The following is a 20340-nucleotide window of genomic DNA, read 5'->3' as shown; positions in this document are numbered from 1 at the left end:
AAACATTGATGTTAGAAATTGGTGAAAAAAATGAGAATCGCCAAATACATATATTAGTCAAAGAAAAAAAGAAGGGGAAACTCAACCAGAACAATAATTTAAATTCGGAAATAACTATAATGTAGTAAGCAAATATTATAGCACAATAACAAATAAAACAATATAAATTTGATTATAAAAGAATCACAGGCCGGAAATGACGTTCCTGTCCAATCTGGAAATCTGAATTGAATATCTGGGCTTCGCGTCCAGTTGCTTCAAAAGGCGCTTCGAAGTTTGGAGTTTTGGGTAAGTGATGATCAGTTTCCACTCTTCCATAGGAAAATCGCTGTTGTTTGGTTGCCTTTTCCTTAGTATTTCTAGTATTTTAATTCTAAGTTAAGAACAACCATACACAGTTGTCCTTTCTGTAGCGTTGCGCTAAACGTCTAAAACAAAGAAACGAAACATTGAAGCACAAATAAAGTGAACTATTAAAAACTTTAGCATTTTAAAAAATGGGGCCTATTGTCAAAAAATATTAAGAGCTGTAAATAATGAAAGACGAATATTTGTATAGAATGTCTTTTCAAATGATTCATTAAATAGGCATTTTTATACTTGGTTTGATAACGGGTTAACACAACGAATGTACTTTGTTGTTAACGTTTTCACACAACTTTAAATAAAATACATGTATTATCTCTAAACTTTATGCAGCTTGTGCTATAAATTATCTTATGCATTCTAACACATTGAGAGGCTGAAGACCAGTGTGGTTTGTTGATCTTGTTTGTGGTAAGGCCTAAAACTGTTTGAGTGTATGCGTGTCCAATCTTTCTAGAGCTTAATATGCGAATATATGTGTACTAAATCAGCAGGAAAGTTAATGTTCGACTATATTTACACCAACTGCGTAATAAATTACGCGTGTGGTTGTTAAAAGATAAAAAAAAAAGAATTTTGTTGTATGTTAAACCACCAAAGATAACAAGGTGTTAACTTTTTTATATATATTTATACCAAATCAGTGGACGAGTTAATACTCGACTGGAGTGTAAACAACGTGACATTACTGGACTTGCCCTCCCCAGTGGAACAGCGGTATGTCTGCAGAATTACAACTCTAGAATCTGGGTTTCGATACCTGTAGTGGGCAGAACACAGATACCCTATTGTGTAGCTTTGTACTTAACTTCAGACAAACCAACTTTTTGACTTTCCTTACGTGTGTTCAGTCTGTGAAAACTTAATTCTGCTTGACTTATGTGTGTCCAATTTACAGAGAATTGAACCAAATTCAGTTTCGGAATCAGATCCACAGATGACGTTCAAACTGTCACGACGACAGTTTATTTCAATCAGATTTTTTAGACTTCCGTAGCGGTAATAGTTTTACAATCAGATAAATAATTTTATTAATTTCTCAATCAGATCCACAAATAGTGATTACTCTTTCAGCTAGAATACCACATTAAAACTGATCTATTAATTGTATCTGTAGACTGGAATTAGTTTTGAAAACCATAATCCGATACTGAAACTGATTTATTAACCGGATCTGTAACTTGGAATTAGTTTTTACAAATACAATCCCACACTGAAACTGTTTTCTCGAATGGGATCACATACTGAATTTATCTTTCATTCAAACTTTCAAGTTAAAAGCGTTTCCTAAATCAGTCTTACAGGCCCGGAATGTTAATTAATACAAAATCCCACATTGGAAATGTATTTTCAATCAGACTTACAAATTGACAATCGTCTGTTGAACGCGATTTCTTAATTATTTAAAGTTTGCATTTAATTAGACTCACATGTTGGAATTTTTCGTTTTTCCTTTTAGTATTTATATATATATCTCAAAAGATTAATAATGGTTTCACAAAAATACTCGTAAAAAAGTTACATTCTCTGAACAAAACCTGCAAATTGGAATTTTTTAAAACCAAAGTTATGGTTTGTTTGTTTTTGAATTTTGCGCAAACCTACACGAGGGTTATCTGCTCTAGCCGTCCCTAATTTAGTAGTATAAGGCTAGAGGGAAGGCAGCTAGTCATCGTCACCCACCGCCAACTCTTGGGCTACTCTTCTTCCAACGAATTACAATGCTATTTCTAGTGTGGTTGCGTTAGAAACATGCTGAAAGGGCGAGGATATTTGGTGTGACGGTGATTCGAACCCACTATCATCAGATTACGAATCAAGCTCCCTATCCACCTGGCCATGCTAGGTCCTAAGGAGTAAACCGTAGTTCAAAAACGCTTGGCCGAGACTCCTAGATTGTCACTGCATTTTTTAATTGTCTTCTTGCCCACCGCTAGTACAGCGGTACGTCTACGGATTTACAACGCTAAAATTAGGGGTTCGATTCCCCTCGGTGGGCTAAGCAGATAGCCCGATGTGGCTTTGCAATAAGAAAACACAACAATTCTTCTAAAATAAAATCTTATATAAAAATGTTATGAACCTTCAGGGCATTTAAAAATCCTGTTTGTCCTGGCTGTGTCCAAGGAGTAAATAGTAGATAAAAAAACTCTTGGCAGAGACTTATAGGCTGCGACTATATTTTTTAATTGTCTTCTAAAATAAAATCTCAGATTAGTGTTTCCTTTAATGCTTGCCGATTTTAAGCAATTTTCTGACCGCGGCTGAGGAGAAACCATTTTGAGATAATGCCGTTGTGCTCAAATAAACAGGACAGTGAATGTTCCACTCGGCTAAGAATACATAAATATTGCTCAATTTTCTCATCACGATGTGTCGCACTACATTTTAATAACTGAAAGTTCTTGTGAAATTATCTGAATTTATTTTTTTTAAATTCTAATTAAAACAAGAATGAGACAGGTTGGCGATTTGACAGCCTGTAATTAGGCTTACCGCTGATTAGAGAAACAATATAAAAAATATATAAAAACGCCATTTAGGCTCTCTGCTGTTCGAGAACAAGCTCCCATAGATATTGTAACTCATGAAGTGTACCATAACAACGTTTTCTTAAGTCGAAATTTCAGCTAATCTGTTTTTTTTTCTTTTTTAGTTGACTTGCATGCCTTTTACTACAGGAAATTATTTAACGGCCATGATTTTACTTCATAAGCTCTTACGGATATCAGTGGCGTGTAGTCGTGTGATCGCATGAGAACATTCCATACTTGGGACAAGAAATATTTTTGTGATGCTGTTGATGTAGAAGTGGTTAGAGTCTGAAAGTTCAGCGCGAGAATGATGACTGTAATTTGTGCACGACCATCGTACCACTGCAGCGTGGTAGCTTAATTTGAATTCGAAAAACTAATGCGTCTTTTCTTCATTCTGAGACGCTTTTGACGTTCATGTGTAATCTGATTCGAAATTTGCTATGATGTTTAGAAATAGAAAAGTCAACTGAAAAATTTTTTCAACATAATTTTATAACTTCTTGAGTCATCTAGTGATCAAAGTAATAAACAAACTTACGCATAAGCCGCGTCAGAAGAAGTATTTCGAATGTTACAAACATTTTTTTCATGTTATGTAGGTCTACCTTTTGTATAAACAGTCATATTGCTACAACTCAAACTTTCAGGTTTACATATAGATGCATAATAATAAAATAAGGAAAGAAAATTTTTTATCTATAGCTATTTACAAACGCCCTGACGTAACTACAATAGCTAAACTTTAGTGGTCATTGTTTTCACAGTACTAAGAAAGTGTAATAAAATTTTAAACACTTCCTTGGTTAACGTGAAGGATTACAAACACTTGTTTTCACAGTAGTAAGAAAGTGTGATAAGATTTTAAACACTTCCTTGGTTAACGTGAAGGATTACTAACACTTGTTTTCACAGTATTAAGGAAGTGTAATAAGATTTTAAACACTTCCTTGGTTAACGTGAAGGATTACTAACACTTGTTTTCACAGTATTAAGGAAGTGTAATAAAATTTTAAACACCTCCTTGGATAACGTGAAGGATTACAAACACTTGTTTTCACAGTAGTAAGAAAGTGTGATAAGATTTTAAACACTTCCTTGGTTAACGTGAAGGATTACTAACACTTGTTTTCACAGTAGTAAGAAAGTGTGATAAGATAAGAAGGATTACTAACACCTCCAGTTGTGATTTTAAACACGTGAAGGATTACTAACACTTGTTTTCACAGTACTAAGAAAGTGTAATAAGATTTTAAACAGATAATGGATTACTAACAACAAGAAAGTTTAAACACACTTCCTTGGATAACGTGAAGGATTACTAACACTTGTTTTCACAGTACTAAGAAAGTGTAATAAGATTTTAAACACTTCCTTGGTTAACGTGAAGGATTACTAACACTTGTTTTCACAGTAGTAAGAAAGTGTGATAAGATTTCAAACACTTCCTTGGTTAACGTGAAGGATTACTAACACTTGTTTTCACAGAAATGGAAATAAGAATTTAAACACCTCCTTGGATAACGTGAAGGATTACTAACACTTGTTTTCACAGAAATGGAAACAAGAATTTAAACACCTCCTTGGATAACGTGAAGGATTACTAACACTTGTTTTCACAGTACTAAGAAAGGGTAATGAGATTTTAAACACCTCCTTGGATAACGTGAAGATTACTATGACTTGTTTTCACAGAAATGGAAAATGAATTTAAACACCTCCTTGAATAACGTGAAGGATTACTGATAATTATTTCACTGGAAATGTATGACAAGTTATCAAACTTATTTGTTTCTCTTATATTCATGTACTACTTGAAAATGAGACCTCACATGCGATGGAATTGTTTAAGAAATTACTTTAAGATATCGAAGTAACAAAAACAATGGACGGTCAGCGTCACCTTGCCATGCTGTTATTTACATTTGTGTAAATATTAATTATCTCCAGAAATAGTTGAATATGTTATAAGATACATCAAACGGATGTTTATGTTATAAGATACACGTAACAAATCCTTAGCATACAGTAAACAAGTTCTCATTTATTCAGGAACTCTGAGAAGCCCCGCCCTAGGTCTGATGTTACCGGTACCTGTTTTTGGTTAATACGTCACTGTCAAGAAGCTATTTTATTTTCAGGGAAGGATATTATAAAGAAGAATGTAATATTACACATATGCAAATGTTTCCAGTTGATTAATCAGTTAACTATTTTGAAGGTCCGAAAGGCTTTTTTTTTTTCTGTAGTTAAAGAAAAATGATATGTGATTCTTTGCGAGGTATGGGGGAAAAAGTTCATACAGTTTTATTAAGACCATGCTCTTTAATTTTTTTCAGGTAATATTGTCCTGTGTGTAACATGGCTACTTCGTGTGATATCCATTTTATACAGTATTAAACATTCCTTGTGTTACATAACTATAAGTAGCACCTTCTATTTAACATAAGGTGTTATCTCGAGTTACATAACTGTGGACGTAAAACATGTTATATAACATTAGATATTACTTTGTATTACGTAAAATATTACACAGTGCAAAATGTTAACCTGTAAGAAGTGTTAGAATTAAAGGTAAAACATGTTATATAATATTAGGTTGTATTACGCAAAACGTTATATAGTACAAAGTGTTAACTTTCGCGAAGAAGTGTTAGGAATGGATGTACCTTATAGCAAGTTAGTGCATTATTGAACGGACAGATTTCACATTCTGTTCCATACTTTTATTCACACTTGTCCCCTCAATGGTACAACGGATGTTTCTGGAATCACACCGCTATAAACCGGGTTTAGATACTCGTAGTGGGCAGAGCACAGATAGCCCAGTGTGTAACTTTGTGCTTAATTTCAAACAAACAAACAAAATCCTACGTTACTCTATTTACAACACTGCCATATTTCACGCATCTTAAGATACCGGTCTGTTGAACGTACCTTTATTTATATATATAATCCTGTATTACATTCCTAGTTGTAGTTTCAAATGCCATTAAAACATCCATTACAAGGGGCGTCTAAAGATTAATTTTTTTTGTCCAATCACACATTGTTTAGATTTTATCACTGGTTAGCATGTATAAAACTATGTACGTATTTGTTTTGTAATGAATGGATGTTTTTTCGTTTGATACTGACATTAGTTTCACTTCATGTTGTGGTTAGTCCAACTATTAATGTGCCTCTCAACGTCTTCAGAAACATTCTCGTAAGCTTAACTATATCCTTTCGGTAATAATGAAGTTTCCCTAGACTTCTAAAAAAAATATGGGGAAGTTGAGCCCATGCTTTATTAATTTTATTTTTTTTAGTAAGAATAAAATCCCGAAGAACTGACAGGAACTTCAATGCTCACCTACTCGTGAGCATCTCAGATATCACAAAGGTCACCTCACATCTGAATGAAGTCATGTCGGTAGTATTTATTTTAATGTTGCAACCTCATCATAGCTGATGCCTGAGACAATTAAACAGGTTATGAAAAAATAAATAATAAAAACATGGGCAGAGAAGTTGAAAGCTAAACCGCCACATGAAGCAAAACTTCGAGTCAAGGTTGACGTAACAAATTTATGGTTGTGCCATAACCTAACTGGTGTTTGATTTACACGGCATTTCAGATATATAAATCACTCTTTCCTTATAGTCTCTATCGGGTTAAAGAATCAGCTTTTACATTTATAATCTTATGGGTATTTTAAGTCCTACGTTTATATTTATGTATATAGAAGTTAGACAAATAGAAATTATGTTTCTCTAGTATAGCTCTTCTACGTTCTACACATAATGCGTTAGAAACTGCGTGTATTTATGATTATTTCAAATTAATGTATTTATTAGTCAAACATCTAAAATATTTATAACTTTGACAATTATGTTTACAACTTTATATATCCAAACTTAGCAATATAGTGTTAAAACAGCAACTTTATATATCCAAACTTAGCAATATAGTGTTAAAACAGCAACTTTATCTATTCAAACCTACCATTTTAGTATTAAAACAATAACTTTTGTCTTTCCAAACTGACTAACTAGTATTAAAACAGCAACTTTATTTATCCAGATTTACCAATCTGATATTAAAATAGCAACTTTATCTATTCAACATGATCAATTTAGTATTAAAACGGTAACTTTATATACATCCAAACTTACCAATCTGGTATTAATACAGCAAATTTATCTATCAAACTTTGTCAATCTGGTATTAAAACAGCAATTTTATCTATCCAAATTGATAAATCTAGTATGAAACAGCAACTTTATATACCTAATCTGATCAATCTGGTATTAAAACGGTAATTTTTTTTTATCCAAAGTTTATAATCTACTATTAAAACAGCAACTGTATATATCTAAACTTATCAATCTGCTATTAAAACAGCAATCTTGTATTTCCAAACTTACTAATCTAGTATTGAAACAATATTATCTTTCCAAATTTACCAACCCAGTATAAAAACAGCAACTTTATCTACCCAAACTTACCAATCTAGTGTGAAAACAGCAACTTTATCTACCCAAACTTACCAATCTAGTGTGAAAACAGCAACTTTATCTACCCCAAATTACCAATCTAGTGTGAAAACAGCAACTTTATCTACCCCAAATTACCAATCTAGTGTGAAAACAGCAACTTTATCTATTCAAAGAATAACTTTATCTCAACTTACCAATGTATTATTAAAACAGCAACTTTACTTATCCAAAATTACCAATCTGGTGTTAAAACATCACCTCGAGATCTTAATCTATTCGAAATTAGGTTGCATATCTACCATATGACGTTTACTCATTTCAAAGGAAATGTTACGTTTGAACATTTATTTTCAAGTTTAAAACTATTAGTTTGTCTAAATCTTAGAAAAGTTAAATGTGGCATAAGCCAATATTTTAATCTAAAATAAATAAAATAGTTTAATGCAAGAAAAAAATGAACATTTTTAGCCTGAGATTGACTAATTTAACCAGAAATAAACTAGCACTTTAATATGTGTTTGTGTTTTTTATTATGCCAAAGCCACATCGAGCTACCTGCTGTATCCACCGAGGGGAATCGAATACCTGATTTTAGCGTTGTAAATCCGTAGACTGAGATACCTCAGTGCCTTCATTATACAGTTACGTCTATTTACTTTTATATATATATTTTTTTGAAATAAGAGAGTAATTTTATTTCTCAATAATTTATTCTAGAACTTCAGGAACCGATTCGGCATATTAAGCTATATACTTTCAGAAACAAAGAGCATTAGTATGATTAGCCAGAAAAAAAGACATATGCGAAATATAAACCAAGTTATGAATAAAGTTAGTAAAAAAGCCGGAGTAGGAGATAGATAGAATGATTATTCATTCAAAACATATTGACTGACAAAAAAACACAATTAGCAAGAGCCTTAAAATCAGCCAAAGATACATTTGCATTACAAATAAATATGTTTATTATTCTTTCTTTTTTGTAAGTTATATTTTATTTAACATATGCTAAGCTGACGTATGGTTGTACCTGCTCTTACCTTTTAGCGTAAAACCTTGCAAATTTTGCCGTAAAAAACAGCGTTAAAAGAACTCAGCCATTTTAATACTAATAATTTATTTAATTTTTTTTATGATGTAAACTGGTGCCAGAATGGTCTAGTTATTTGAAAAGTTTGATATAAGAAGAAAGTCAAGTCTGCATCAAAGCTTAAGGTCTTTAGATAATTTTAAAAAATTAGCATAGCGTCGTTTTTAACATTGGTAAGGTATATCTTGAGATTTGTTAAATGTCCCTGTTTTGCGTTAAATTAAACAGTAACTTTGTCATAATAACATGGAACCTGATTCTTAATTGTGACATAATATCACACCAATATTACCCCTTATATGATCGCGGTTCGCTTCTTTGGGCATTTTAAGACTTGATGCCTTATAAATGACTTATTTTATAAAAGGCATTTAAAATAACATTTTTTTATCCATATAAGCAAAACTTAGTGAACAATGTAAAGGTTTTCTTTCTTTAATGTGGTAATTCAAGATACTTATAGAGATAGGTAGACCTGGTAATTCAAGATACTTATAGAGGTAGGTAGACCTGGTAATTCAAGATACTTATAGAGGTAGGTAGACCTGGTAATTCAAGATACTTATAGAGGTAGGTAGACCTGGTAATTCAAGGTACTTATAGAGGTAAATAGACCTGGTAATTCAAGATACTTATAGAGGTAGGTAGACCTGGTAATTCAAGATACTTATAGAGGTAGGTAGACCTGGTAAGGCCAGGTTGTTAAGGCACTCCAGTTGTAATCTGAGGATCGCGAGTTCGATTCCCCGTCACAACCCCAGTAAATCAAATGTATTATCACAATAAGAGGAATATGGTCATGTTAGTGAGACTCTTTTAAACACTTACACGTTGAATTCGTGACATTAACATAAAATCGTTTTTCGAAACCGACAGCAAAATAATTTCAGTAAAATAGAAAAATATGTACTATATACTCTTCTTTTATAAAAAAAAAAAAAGATTAAATTATTTTAGTTTTTTTTGAGGTTTTTGTTTTGCATGAAATAGAACGGATTGTAACTGTATGTTTTTACTGTTATGTATACAGGGCTGGCACAAAGTGAGCTTGAACGTAAGTATATGAATAATTGGGAAAAACACATAACACACGTTTATACAAATTTACACAGATGTAAATTTACTGTTATGTATACAGGGCTGGCACAAAGTGAGCTTGAAGGTAAGTATATGAGTAATTTGGAAAAACACATAACACACGCTTATACAAATTTACACAGATGTATAATTATATGCAGAACACGTTTATGGAAATACACCATAGGTAGCGCTGCAACGCAAATTATATATTTTTCACTTTAGAGCTACATAATGCACTATAGTATACGCTTTGCTCCCAACTCTGATATCGAACTCCGATTTTTACATTATAAACCCTCAAGCACATATATAAATAACGTCTTTCACAATATGCAGAACAATTTGCAACAAAACAAAGACACAGATGACTTTGTTTAAAAAGTAACAAATCTATGAGGGAATGGTTAAGTAGCCTTAGTTTTTCAAATGGACCATTTACTGTACTTCGTATTATTTTCTATAATAATGTTGGCATTATACATGTTTTGAACTGTAAACTTTGCAGAAGGTTGAGTACGTTACATTAAAATTATTTTGAACATTCACCTTAGCAAGTTACATGACATAGAAAAAGCCAGTGTAAAGTCGTGTTGGAACGAAATGTATCAGAACTACATTTTAACATTTTTTTTACGTTTGTGGGTAGTTTGATGATACAAAAATTTTATAATTTAAAGGAAGAGTATGCAACAGTCCTTTCAGACGCAAAATATTTACAGATCAGAGATTTAAAAATTCTGAGAGGGGTACAATAATTTTAATTAACTATAGAAAAGCGAAAGAATACGGAGATTAAGTTTGTAAAGGAGGAGGGACCATCCACAAATACAGCTTCTACAAGATACCTCAGTCGTGGTAGTCAAAGTGCGCAGTTTTGTAACATAAAAAAACTCAACGGACACAAAGGGCGGTTGTAAAAGCTGTTCACGTGCCTCAAGCAACAAAATCGAGAGGACCTTCGTCCGCAACAGTTGGATCTATGATTTTTCCAGTGCAATTTACCTAACGATATAAATTCCAAACCACTTTGTTTTTTAAAGAAGTGGTTCAGCTTGAAAAGCTACAAGTAAAAGGTATTGAATTATTTACCAATAAGTAATTATTTGTAGATGCAGTGCACCTCTTGGTATCTTATTGGTAAATTTGATAGGTTATATTACTAAAATTCTGGGTTTGTACCCTATGGTAGATACAGCAAGTCCATTGTGCAGCTATGTGCTAAAACAAAAATATAATCGTATAATCTAACATGATAAAAACCTTATAACCTGATTGCTTTAAAAACATGAATCTCTCGAAAGTGATCGGTTTATACGTTTCTATCATTTTGTAATTAGACTTATTCAACTTAGGTGTCTTTCTGACATTTTGAATAATCAAAAAATTCAAGACATCCACGATACACAACTTGCAAAGTTTGGTATGCCTGCACTGAAATATCAGCAAGTATTATTAGTAGCACTTTCTCTTGTTCGGGTCCCCTGCTGGGACAGCGGTAAGTCTTCGGATTTACAGCATTAAAATCAGGGGTTCGATTTCCCTCGGTGGACACAGCAGAAAGTCTGATGTGGCTTTGCTATGAGAAAACACCCACCCACTCTTGTTTGGAAATTTATTATTGCACTGTATGACTATACTATTAAGTACCTAAGTATTTGTACCCTATCAAATTTATTGTACGTGATTCAAACTCACGCGAGGGTATTTTTAGGCCGAACGTGATTTAGAGGTTGATGTACCGTGCTTCGGATCTGAACGTCAAAAGTTCCATCCCGTGATATACTTCTGGACACCTTTCAGGATTTCAATTGTGAAGACATTATAGAGATGACATTCAATTTCGCTGTTTTGATACAATCAGCTATGTAAGCAACGAATGCTAGTAATTGCTTCCTCTTCCTTTGAGCATAAGTTCAAAATTAGAGTCTCTGGACTGACTGTTTAGTGATGTTCAGGGTTATTACTGCACTATGTTGAATCACCGAAATTATTGAAATGTATGTTTACGGTTCCTGTTACACCAAAAATTCTGGCCTTTTCAGACGAGGGGAGGGCGTCATAATGTGACGGTCAATCTAACTATTCGTTGGTAAAAGAGTATCCCAAGAATTGGCGGTGAGTGATGATGACTAGTTGCCTTCCCCCTGGTCTTACACTGCTAAATTAGCGACGGCTAGCACAGATAGCCCTCGTGTAGCTTTGCTCGAAATTCAAAAACAAACATATTTACGGAGTTTCTTACCAAACTCGGATGTACTGATTATTAAATAAAACACCTCTATAAGGGAAACAAAGAATAATGTAACTTAAAATATTACTAGTTTTCTTGTAGTTCAATGCCACATCTATTATCCAGTTAATAGTCATCTCAAATAAAGATTAAAACAAAATGCTAGGTGTTAAGAACTTAAATGTTTATATAATTCTATAAGATATATTTTATTTTTCATTAAGTCCAAACTTAATCAATGAGCTGTTTGTGTTATACCAAATATGGTTTTCGAAACCAGAATTTTAGCGTTATTAAGCCTTCTGACTTACCGCTGAGATATTGCAGAGTGGGGGAGGGTCAAAGGTATATTTTAAGAACATTATAAACATCAAGCTATATACAAAATAGGAGAGTCCCCCTCTATCTCATGTACGATCTTCATCACATGATATTCCCGAACTTATAACCCAACTTACTGACTCTTTACAGAATATTTTGTTAATTTGGATTTTGAAGTTTCAAAACTTCGTTGACACATGGCATATAATCAGTTCTGACGTACTATTTTACAAGTTGATATTTTGCGTTCTGTTAATAATTGCAAATTGTTTTAAGAATGAAGGTTAACCTAAAACATTTATTGTACATTTTGATTCTAAAAATGCTCATTACTAGGGTTTTGTGACGACATTTACAAAGATAATACAACAAAGGATAATGATAATTTGTTTTAAAATTTCTTAATAGGATGCGTGTGTGTGTTTCTTATAGCAAAACCACATCGAGTTATCTGCTGAGTCAACCGAGGAGAATCGAACCCCTGATATTTATATTAATAGGATGCACCATAACAAGAAGCCCCTCCCTGTGGCACAGTAATTACTTGTCTGAGGACTTACAACGTTAGAATCCGGGTTTCGATACCCGGGGAGGGGGCAGAGAACAAGTAGCTATTGTGTAGCTTTGTGCTTAGCTTCAACCAAACAAATAAAAACAAAAAAATTGCAAAATAATTTCAAAATTTAAAAACCTCTGACCACATAAATCTGAAAATGGATCTCAAATATTAAAGCAGAAACTTTTGAAAAATGTATAACTGTATACAAAATCATTGGGACTCCACTAATGGCTTTTTCGAAAATTATGTGAACGACCTCGAATATAGGTCCAGAAGCAGCACAGCTGCTTTGAAGATTTCTTTGTGAAGTTGTTCTGTAATTTTGATAACGCAAAGCTGTGCAATAGGTTTCCTGCGATCTGCGAAGAAGATGATCGTTGTATTCTAAGTTGGTAAACATACCACTGCTCCACCTTCTGCGATCTGCGAGAAAGCGAACTTTAGATTGTAGTATTGTAAGTTGGTAAAAATACCGCTGCTCAACCGACGAATTCTAAAAAGCGACCAAAATAAGTAAATTGATTTTTAGAACAAAATTAATTTTTTTTTTTTTCAGAAACTGGAGATTATACTATTTCCAAGTTTAGGTGAAAACTTTAAAGGTGAAGTAATTCGATGCTCTTGAATATCGGTAACTATTACAAATAGGTCAAACGATGGGTAATCCTGTTTCATTACATTAAAATCCAGTTAGAGTCATTTTTCGCACTCTCAACCGTTGGGGCGTTATTTTGTGATGATTCATTCCACTATTCATTGGTAAAAGAGTTGCACAAGAGATACTGTGTGTGGTATGACTAGTTGCCATCGCTGCTACAGCAAAAGTGTAAGGACTTACAACGTTAAAATCAGGGGTTCGATTCCCCTCTGTGGACACAGCAGATAGATAGCCCGATGTGGCGTTCCTATAAAAACATATATACACGTTTGGTGGAACGTGAATCCGAACCCGCAACTCTTAGATTGTGAGTTGAGTATCTTAACCACCTACACATTCCGGGCCAGGGGAAAAATCTAGCTGTTCTTATGTTTCGGATTATATAGACAAAATATTTCGAATAATTTCGTTTTGGATTTTCTTTTTCGGAAGCATGAGTAACATAAAGAATGAATAACGTTATTTATCTAAAACCATATTTGTACATAGTCACTTAGTTATCACATTATTGTGTTACCTGTCAGTCATCAGTTAACATAGGAAGAACGCTTCCTAACCTCATACTACAATACTAATTGTGCTAATTGAGCTTTGGCCACTACAAGGGATCGAACCCTAGATTCTAGCGTTGGAAGTATGCAAACTTTTCATAAACAATAAGTGGCCCGGAATGGCCAGGTGGGTTAAGACGTTCGACTCGTCTTCTGAGGATCGCGAGTTCGAATCGCCATAGCACCAAACATGCTCGCCCTTTCAGCCGTAGGGACGTTATAATGTGACGGTCAAACTCCCTATTCGTTGGTAAAAGTTGGCGGCGGGTGGTGATCACTAGATGCCTCCCCTCTAGTCTTACACTGCTATATTAGGGACAGCCAGTGCAGATAGCTCTCGTGTAGCTTTGCGCGAAATTCAAAAACAAAACAAAAACATAAACAATATAAGTTATGAACTAAAAACAACAACATAAGATCGCGTTTAACATGTTTATGTAGGATAAAATCAATCTTTGGGAGACAGAATATGTTATATCCAAGTCTTTTTACAACGATACTATTTCAGATCTGAGATTAGTGGATAAAACAGGAAGAAACGTGTTCACAATAATCACTGAGCATACACGATTAGAAATGATAACTCAAACTATACAACGTTTCTATATCAAATTGATAGGAAAAAATACAATACATAAAATTACATAAATTTGTATGAAAGTGTTGACAGTTCATTCATCAAAAGCTCGCCAGATTTTTAACACCTCCTAAGGTCACTTTAAACTGTCTCGTGACTAATTTTGTCCTCAGGGGAATTCCAAGGACGGGCAACTTCGAACAGTAGAGAATATATAATTATGTAAATAAAAAAAAACAACCACAAAAAACTAGTATCATTGTAAAAGTCATCTTGGGTGAAACATATGCTGTTCCCAAACGTGTGTCTTTATACATATGTTAGGACTGAAATGACCGTTTTACTGTTTCCGAGGTAAGTTGTATATTTTGTTAAAACGATTTAAATTTTTTCAGTTAACTTTTATTGTAAAAACCTTGGAAAAGGAACCCAGTTTGTTTTCTTGATAATACCCGCATCAAACTAGGAACGATGCTTATATAAAATATTTTCAGTATAAACTGAATACATTGTTTCACCACTCTCTAATTTTGAAACCCAATACTTTGAGGCCAAAAGATTAAAGGTCAGTCGACGTGATATTGATACAAGTATTTCAATAGTAAAGATAGTTTTTAGTAACTGTAAGTCACGTAACAATAAATAACTTAAACTCTTGTTCTTTTTCTACTCACCGTACATGTAAATATATTTTATTTGTTCTTACGTAGTATGTTAGATTCTCTATTAAGTTTACATTACTAAAACTTTTAATGTTTCACCATATATAATTCGGGCTAATCAGGGTAGTTCTAAAACATTTTGACTGGATAACTCATACCAAATTATATTACAGTCGTATCATCATACGGTTTGGTTTGTGTTGAATTTCTCCCTAAGCTACTCGAGGGGTACCTAGCTAGTCGTCATTAATTTAGCAGGGTAAGACTAGAGGTAAGGAAGCTAGTCATCACCATCCACCACCAAGTCTTGGGCTATTCTTTTAACAACGAATAGTTGGATTGATCGTCACGCTATAACGCCCCCAACAACTGAAAGGGCGAGCATGTTTTGGTGTGACGGGGATTCAAGCTCGCGAGCCTCGGATTACGAGTCGAATACCTTAACCACCTGTCCATGCCGAGTCATCATCATACATGTATTACCATGTAGGACGCCAAATGCATCAGTTGCATTTCCGTATGTGATTCCAGCTAGACTAATTGTACTTTGGTATGTTTATCACAGTGCGTGATTTCAACTACACTAGTTGCATGCTTGAGGGCTTACACACTAAAACTCGTATTTCGATACCCGTGGTGGGCAAAGTGCACGTATCCCATTCTATACATTTATAGTTAGACTTGAAAAATTATGTATAGTGTACAGGTTATTAAATGCACGTATTGTTTTCTTTTCCTTCTGTCTATTACCGATTGCCCTACTTTTATGAGGATCTATAACTAACCATACGAAGTATCCGGTATTGGCCACTACATGTTTTAACAACATATTAATCGTAGGATGTATTTTTGTTCCAGTTTTTAAATATTGATCGACAAACACTTACAGCCACAAATGGCGAACTCTATGGAATATTTAGTACTGATATCTAGGAGTTTCCTGTCACCCATAGGGTATTTGATTTCTATTCGAATATTGATGACTATGATTAACGAACATGTACGTCGTCAGAAGTATTTGTCTTTTTTTAACTGTCGTTTCAAGAAAAGGACAAGAAGTAATTGTTGTTGTTTATTTTTAAGTATTAGTTAGTTGTTGAAAATTCAAAGGCATTTTAGTGGGATCATTCAGTTTCTATACTCAACTGTCAGTTATCCATTTCAGGTCATCATAGGAGCCAAATCAATGAAGTGTCATTTGAAAAATGATCAAACTAATCATCGATATATTGTTCTTATTTACTGTGTTTTCTAACTTGTTTTAAATATAATAACTGCTTCACTTACAAAAGAAATACAACAACTTCGAATAGATTTCTTGATCCAGTAAGTAGTGGTTTAGAATCATTACATCATAGACCTGACTTACACGGGCATTAGTCTATTACATGAGTAAATCTAATCCCAATCATTAAATACGTCTTTATTTTTATTTTGACATAACTATATATAAATACGAAGTTGTGTGTAAAATAACATCAACAAAACACATCATTGTTGCCTTAATATTTTGATTTGTGGAGTTGGTGGCGTTAACACCTTTGTAATTGACGATAAACCTGACTCGTTTTAAAATGAAAAAGGAACGAAACTTTCATTAGTTTTCTATTCCTAAATTATTGCGCAATATTATTATATATGTATTTATATACCTTCGTTCATGTATAAAAGCAATATCAAAATATTTTCTGATGTGTTCTTGTATATCGTTCTTTTCAAAAATAGTATTGTATTGCTTTGTTACGTATTTATCTTCAACAATGTTTAATCGATGTTACTTTATGTGATAATTACCACTCAGGATCTGTTCTCACGTTCTTTTATATCGTTCTTTTAAAAATTATTATTGGGTTGTTTTTGTTACGTATATATCTTCAACAATGTTTAATCGATGTTACTTTATGTGACAATTACCACTCAGGATCTGTTCTCACGTTCTTTTATATCGTTCTTTTAAAAATTATTATTGGGTTGTTTTTGTTACGTATATATCTTCAACAATGTTTAATCGATGTTACTTTATGTGATAATTACCACTCAGGATCTGTTCTCACGTCCTTTTATATCGTTCTTTTAAAAATTATTATTGGGTTGTTTTTGTTACGTATATATCTTCAACAATGTTTAATCGATGTTACTTTATGTGGTAATTACCACTCGAGATCTGTTCTCACGTTCTTTTATATCGTTCTTTTCAAAATTATTATTGGGTTGTTTTTGTTACGTATATATCTTCAACAACATTTAATCGATGTTACTTTATGTGATAACTACCACTCGAGATCTGTTCTCACGTTCTTGTATATTGTTTTTCTCAGATATTATTGGGTTGTTCATGTCATATATTTATATTCAACAATATTTAATCGATGTTATTTAAACTTAGGATCTTATGTAGTATGTGTTGTGTAATCAGACTTTTTTTATAAAAAATATATGTTGATTTAAGGTAAAAGAACATTTCTCAGTTGATATATATGCAACCCTTACTCAACACCACTCTTGAATTTTATGTATTATGAAGTCATTTATCAGTTTTGTATAATTTAAAGGAGCCATTATCGAACCTCAGCCTGTTAGAATCCATATTTTAACGGTACAGGCGCAGCGATGCAGTTAATTCTGTAAGAAACGATGTCTTTAACACGTTATCGTCTCATCTGTCTTGCATAATCGGTAGCCACGAGATATTGGACATACCCACTGTTAGTTTTGCGTAAAAAATAAAAACACCTTCGTGCGCTCGAGAAGATGGAAGGGTGTTTTTTTTTTTTCCTGTTATACAATTCCCAAATCAAAGCAAAAGAGAATTAGAAGAAGAAAAAGCCATTGACGGAATCCAGGGATTCTCAAGTGGGGCTATTTTGTCAGCGGGAGATTAGGACCTGTTCCCGTTTATGTGCAAAGAGGATAGACTTTAAATAAATGGACGCACCCGATGATGGCTTAAACGGTGCAAATTCTTGCGGATGTGGTTAGAACCCATGAGTTATGAGGTACAAGCGCTGTTCTTTCTTTTGCTCGGAAGATAGGCTTTAATAGCGGCCAGCATGGCCCTAAACGACTCACCTAGTCATTGCGAACCGTTTACTGTAAACCCTGTCATCCCGGGGATGAAGTCTTCTGCCCGTTAATGATAAGAATAATAAGTTTCAAATCAAACTGTATATATCACCGGTCAGACAAGGCTTTGTGAATGTGTTTTTCTAGCCAGAACCTCAGCTGATTGCTTTACGAATAAGATAAAAATTATTCAAGAAACAAAAATCCTAGCTCGTGCTTTTCGCTGCAAATGGATTCATTTACAGAGAATATCGGCTTTCTATTGGAAATATTGTCTAGCAATAAGAGGGACAGACAGAAGAAATATTAACAATAAGAGAGACAGACAGAAGAAATATTGATAAGCTTAAACTGTAAACAACAACTGATATATTAAAAACATGCTTTCTACATTTTCTGATTATGAAAACTGTAAATATAAATTTAAACATGGTAAGTTTCTGATGTATTGAACCCGGTAACATTACTTCGTTATATTTTGGTAAACGTGGCGAAAAAATAATAAACATGTAATAAGCTGAAAGAGAAATATTGTCTAAAAAGAAGTTATTTTGTGAGTTTGTACTGCAAATATGACAATTTCGTTAAATTACCGATTTACATTACTAAACACTATACAATAACATTCAAATTAATTAACCTAGTTTTTTCTATACGTTGACAGTAAACCCTGTATAAAGGCACACGAACTAACCTAACTTTTCTCTACGTTGAAAGTAAGCAGTGTACAAAGGCACATGAGCTAACCTAACTTTTCTCTACGTTGAAAGTAAGCAGTGTACAAAGGCACACGAACTAACCTAACTTTTCTCTACGTTGAAAGTAAGCAGTGTACAAAGGCACATGAGCTAACCTAACTTTTCTCTACGTTGAAAGTAAGCAGTGTACAAAGGCACATGAGCTAACCTAACTTTTCTCTACGTTGAAAGTAAGCAGTGTACAAAGGCACATGAGCTAACCTAACTTTTCTACGTTGAAAGTAAGCAGTGTACAAAGGCACATGAGCTAACCTAACTTTCTCTACGTTGAAAGTAAGCAGTGTACAAAGGCACATGAGCTAACCTAACTTTTCTCTACGTTGAAAGTAAGCAGTGTACAAAGGCACATGAGCTAACCTAACTTTTCTCTACGTTGAAAGTAAGCAGTGTACAAAGGCACACGAACTAACCTAACTTTTCTCTACGTTGAAAGTAAGCAGTGTACAAAGGCACATGAGCTAACCTAACTTTCTCTACGTTGAAAGTAAGCGGTACAAAGGCACATGAGCTAACCTAACTTTTCTCTACGTTGAAGTAAGCAGTGTACAAAGGCACATGAGCTAACCCTAACTTTCTCTACGTTGAAAGTAAGCAGTGTACAAAGGCACACGAACTAACCTAACTTTTCTCTACGTTGAAAGTAAGCAGTGTACAAAGGCACATGAGCTAACCTAACTTTTCTCTACGTTGAAAGTAAGCAGTGTGCAAAGGCACATGAGCTAACCTAACTTTTCTCTACGTTGAAAGTAAGCAGTGTACAAAGGCACATGAGCTAACCTAACTTTTCTCTACGTTGAAAGTAAGCAGTGTACAAAGGCACATGAGCTAACCTAACTTTTCTCTACGTTGAAAGTAAGCAGTGTACAAAGGCACATGAGCTAACCTAACTTTTCTCTACGTTGAAAGTAAGCAGTGTACAAAGGCACATGAACTCATTCGGCTTTTCTTTATGCTAAAAGTAAATACTACAATGACTACACAGAGATATCTGAACTAACCTGTATATTTCCTGCGCTGACAGGAAACACTAAACACTGTATCAAGGAACCTAAACACAGAAATATTTGATCCACCTAAACTTACCTCAGATGCAGAAGCGGAAACAGCCTAAGATCATGTGGTCTAACAACTGATAATTCATGAGTTCCAAAACGTTCTAAGTATAAGGCCCCTCGGAACATTCCACAATTTAATTGAGACCCCAACCTAATTAATCTATAACCACAGAGTACCTTAACAGTATTGTATATTCTGTAAATTTGCTACAGACCCTGACACTTTGCAGCGGCCCTACGAGGATCCGAGGGACTCCAGTTTGGGAGCAATTGTAACTAAGCTTGAATTTAATTTTGTGATAAACAATATACAGCCATTAGACTAAATCGACCGATTTCTTCTTGCGCTCATGT

General features: G+C 33.8%; 1 protein-coding gene across 8 annotated transcripts in view; it reads left to right on the top strand.

The window, feature by feature from the left end:
* Positions 1-20340, top strand: part of LOC143226800 (protein trachealess-like) — a 310183-nt gene that overhangs the window by 140717 nt on the left and 149126 nt on the right. The window lies entirely within an intron of this gene.

This window comes from Tachypleus tridentatus, chromosome 1 (genome assembly GCF_004210375.1).
Source record: "Tachypleus tridentatus isolate NWPU-2018 chromosome 1, ASM421037v1, whole genome shotgun sequence".
Lineage (NCBI taxonomy): Eukaryota > Metazoa > Arthropoda > Merostomata > Xiphosura > Limulidae > Tachypleus > Tachypleus tridentatus.
The sequence above is the reverse complement of the archived record's forward strand: the minus strand, read 5'-3'. Positions and strand labels throughout refer to the sequence as shown.